This window comes from Erithacus rubecula (assembly GCF_903797595.1).
Source record: "Erithacus rubecula genome assembly, chromosome: 3".
NCBI lineage: Eukaryota > Metazoa > Chordata > Aves > Passeriformes > Muscicapidae > Erithacus > Erithacus rubecula.
This window is the reverse complement of record NC_136689.1, coordinates 91,039,572-91,044,600: the sequence shown is the minus strand read 5'-3', so window position 1 is coordinate 91,044,600 and position 5,029 is coordinate 91,039,572.

The window sequence follows — 5,029 nt, the reverse complement described above, 5'->3', positions numbered from 1 at the left end:
AAATCACATATTCTAACACAGGCCCTGATGTCTCTTCTGGCAACTTCACCACCTCACTAGTTTGTGTTTTTTAGTTTTAAATTGGTAACATTAAATGTCTTTAATAGGTTATTACTAGAATCCTGTAGACGACAGAGATGTAGTGAATACAAATAGAGTACTTGACAAATCACATACTATAATGGTTGGCAGATCCCATTGGCAATTTAGTAATGTGCCCAGGATCACAGATATTAGAGCTGGAAAAGACACATTAAGTGAAATCCTAGGTTGAATGAAGAAAATGGCAGAATTTCTGTTGAGTTCAATGGGACCAGTTGCATTAATAGTGTTGCATTATATCCTCTTCCAGTATTGATCGTAGCAATCCAGTCTGTGTGCAGTTCTGAGGGGAGCTCCTTGAATCCAAGCACTGAGGCTGGGTAGGAAAGTATGTAGCTATAAGCTTTATTGATTTCTGTGTTCATTTAGCACTGGCCAAACTCCCAAGGCACTATCTCTGGGCTCATTCAAAATTTACTAAATTTCTTCTTGTTGTATAATCCTGGTCAGGAATCCAAGCGGATGTACCTGGGACATTACGCAGAGCAGCTTGAAGTGACTGGAAACTCGCACAAGATCCAGAATGACTTCTGCTGAATTTCCAGCAGGCTAATTTAATGTTGTGTGTTGGAGCCATGGGCTCCTTCTTAAACCTTGACTCTTACTATTTTCTACTGTCATCAGTAAGATAAATGACACATTAAAGAGGAACTGAGTTTGCCTTTGATAAGATTCTCTCAGGTGGCAAACAGGCAGGAGGCTACCAAGGATAGGAGACAGTTTGTGCTGAGGTTCAGGGTTACAAGAGCAATGCAGGGCACTCCAGTATTCTATACTAGATGCATAACAGAACACCCTAAACCTCATTTGTGCTCAGGTTGTCCTAAATATTCCTTGAGTCCATTCTAAAAGTTTAGGTTCAAGATCAATAAAGTGAAAATGTGACTTCGATGCACTTTTTTACTTGTGGTCGTAAAGAATGTAAACTAAGAATTGAGTCCCTGGGGTGATTGCACAGTTTCACTGTCATCTCTCAAGGCTTCAAGCTTCTGTTCTGCTAAATGGAAATTAGAGGCCAGTCTCCAGATATGAGCCCTTGAGAAGAAAAGCTACTGACAGCTGCAAAACTTTAGCTGGCATGTAACTAGTGCACTAATATATTCTGCTGATAAAATCCCATGGTCATGTATTGTTTCAAATCCTTCCACTGACTTTCAGGCAGTAACTGAAAAGCAAAAATGCAAGGTGATCATTGCCTCAATAAAAACCTTTCAAAGCCAAGTGTAAATGAATGCTGTAAATTGCACATTTTTTTTTCCCGTGCATCTCACAGATCTGAACTCTGAGGATCAATCAGTTGCACACAGGAGTCATGACCCTGCTCTCATTGCTCTAAGGAACTGTTGTCTCACTGCATGCTATGACCCTTGGCATGAACCTGGTAATATTACTACTTGTGGGTCTATCAACAACAAGTCCTCTGTGGTCCCAATGTGCTTAGGAAAACTTAATTCCTCTTGTTCCAAATATAGGGATCTCTTTTGTGCCAATTACCCTTTGACACTGCTATTCAAGCTTACTTTCCAAACACTACTCCCTTCACAGGAGCATAGGCTGGCAATAGCAAGGAAAACTAGTGCAAAAATGTTTTCTTTTGATGTTGTTCTGATTTTGGGATGGTTGCTAAATGTATGTCACTGCCTTTTAGGAAGCTTTGCATAATGGCCAGATAGCTGACTTCTTTGTGACTTAATCTCTAATTTTCTTGTAGGCTGAGGAGACAGGTTGCAAATGCTTTATGGTCCTCATGCTATGAATCTATAGGTGAAACCAAATCCCTACAAATCAATTCCTACAAACCAAAAATATATGTTAGCTTTGACTGCCTGGGTGATCAGTCACAGTTTCAAAGAAATCTTCTCTGTGGCTATACTAGCCTTGGAAATACATATTTCAGTTATTTCCACATTCTGGAACCGAAATCACTTCCTCTGATGAGGAGGTGAGTCGTGATCAAGCCAGCCCGGGTACTGAAGCAGCAGCAGCAGCAGCAGCAGCACTGTTAATGCCCACAGCTGCTCTACTTGCTCATTCCATTGAAGATGCATCTGGGTGGTGCATATGTATCTCTAAGCAACCTTTACATGTGAAATATCCATCAGGGGCTGGGAAGTGAAAATTTGGTGCAGAACATACCAGAGCACAAGGGACTGCTTGGCCTTCTCCACTAACTTCTATGCTGGTGACTTTTTCTGCCACTCTTCTCCTTTACTGAGCAAATAAATACCTTGGTCACTGGTTTCCAGGATAAGGTCCTGGCACCTTTTCTGGCTAAGTGGCAGGTTGCCCCACCAGTGGGCAGCACAGTTTAGGCTGTCTGCTTGCCAGGTGAGCAGGCTGGTGACCCTGGCACACAGCAGCACTGCAAGAGACCTGAAGGAGAGGAAGCACAACTGATGGCAGCTTGTAGTTTGACAGCCTGGAGGTCTTTCACAGGCTCTTCCAAAGCACAAATGCCACTTCTGGGTCTTGAGAAGGGCAGAGTGAGCTTAAAAAGGATTAAGGCTGACATTGCAAGGAGTGTAGCTGGGGTAGACTGGGGTCCCTTCCTGATCACTGATCTGCTCAGGGGCTTTTAGGAATGCGCTACCTTGTGCTTAACCATGATTTCTGCACTTTGCTGTAACTCACAGATCTAGACTATGCTCCTCAGGGCAAGGCTTGTGCTGCCTGCCCATCTTCTCAGCAGGGCTCCTTGGGTTGTACTCAGCTCCTGACACACCACCCCAGCTGCTCCTCTCCCTGGAGGGGAGCAGGGAAACTCCTGTGCAGCTGTGAGGAGCTCACAGCCAGAGCTCAGCTGCCACTGCATGTGAAGTAAGATGGGTGTTTGTGTCATATTGGGGGCTGCAGTTGGGAGCAGACACCATGCAAATAACTGCTCCCCTGATTCCTCAGCAGCTAAAATGAGGTGGCTTCTTGGACAGATGAAGGCAAATGGAGAAGTGAGCTGCAGTAGTTAACAGCAGATAGGATTTACTCCTCATGCTGTCATTGCTTTGCCCAAAGACCACAAGGATGGCCTGTGGTGTAGTTAATCTGGCCTGAAGCTTTCTGCTTTAGAAAGAGAGGAAAAGGATCACTTTTCTAATTCTGCTTTTTCTATTCCTCTGGTCATTCTGTGAAAATTAATGTTTATCTTGCTATTGTTGTTGGCATTTTTAACAGAAAATCAGCAGCTTGGGAACTGGTGATCTGCCAAAGCAGTCACCACACACTGCAAGGTAAGGGCTGCCCACCCTGGCCACAGGCTGGACAGGCTGTGAAAGGGAATGGAAGTGCATGAGTGAAAGAGAGCAGGGAAGAATGAATGGAAGTGGATGAGGGTTGTAGCATTAGATTCACTTTTCAGGGTTACATTGGATGGTCTTTTTATTGTGATGTTTTCTTCTTCCTTCTCCCCAGGATGTTTCACTCATGTCCCATGGGGGTGCTCAAAGAAGCAACAGTAAATTTCCTTCCCTTAACAAGTGGCACTAGTGAAACTATGCTCCCATTGCTGTTGTCCTAGTCCTAGTTTACTGCCAAATCCTGTTGTGGACACACAGCATAAAGGGAAGTTTTTTTTATATATATACTCTATGTATTGTAGATGGCAATATTTTTTGCTCAGAAAACTCTGCCTAAGCTGAAACAAAGAATGGGGATACCCCCAACCTCAAGGAAGAGAGCTTTGGAAAGTTACATGTGAAGAAAAAAGAGATATACAGCCTATCCACTGAATTTATTTATTTTATTCAGACTGGGGTTTTTTCTGACATGCTAACTAATGGCACTGAAGTTTTAGTGGTCTTTGATACTGATTATAGCAATTTAGTTTAAAGGGCCTGACTTGGGTCATCTATTATTATTATTCCAGGAGGTTTATAGTAGGTTTAGTGTTTTTGTTTGAGCAGCTCATTTAATTTTAGGTGGAAAAGGCCTCATTCTCCTGTGGTTAGCACTTTGGGTAGTCACTTCCTGAAGAGTTTCCTCTCTGACGGCTCCCTTTGGGCACTTATTTCCAGTGAGTTAAGGTGGGCTTTTGGGTCAGAGCTTAGAGAGCTGTGAGTCAGGAGAGAATCAAGGATGATGTATTTTTCTCACTCTCTCTATCTCTGTGCTGCTTTATTTCTGGAAAATCAAATATAACAGTTTAATCAAAAAGGAAGTGGGAAACAATGTAAAAATACTGCCTAGCTTTTGCACAAATAAAGAATAAATGAAATAGAAGCATATTCATCAAAATCCAAGTCAATACTGAAATAAAGTTGGCCCCTGTTGGTATATGCAACATAAAAGGAAAAGAAAAAATATAGGGAGCAAAGCACTTATGAAAAAGATTTTTTATTTTGGTGAAATAACTGTTTTTCAGAATATAATAGCAGTAACACAGTCTATGCATAAATGTTATGAGGGGGAAACTTAGGCTTTAAATTAGATATTTTTCTTTCTATGCAAAAAATATAGCAGAGAATAACTTTGGATACTGTTTAGGACTGGGAATTACAACAAATTAATTTGGAGGGGCTGAATTACAAATATCCAATTTGATTGATTCTAGCAGGGGAGATGGGCCCTTTAAAGTCCTGGCAAGGCAGGAGGTCACACTCCTAAAACTGTGGCATACAGGGACCGGGAATCCACCCAGGGGACTGGGAACCCTCCCAGGGGCTCCCAGCCATCAGCCTTAAATAAAATTCTGGTGCAGAAGGAGGACTGAAGATGCTAATAAATATATATATTCAAAATAGAAAAGACGTGACAAAGCAGGCTGCAAAGGAACAAATATTTGTCTTATAAAATCTGAGGGAAACTGCTACCTGATTTTTGTTTGTTGATCTTTCTGTTAGATTGGGTTTGGGAAGAGTTGCTCGTGGGTTTCCCTGTCAAGGCCCAGATCTACTGAAAAAATGAGTTGAGGTTGCCTGCATCAGCTACACAGTGA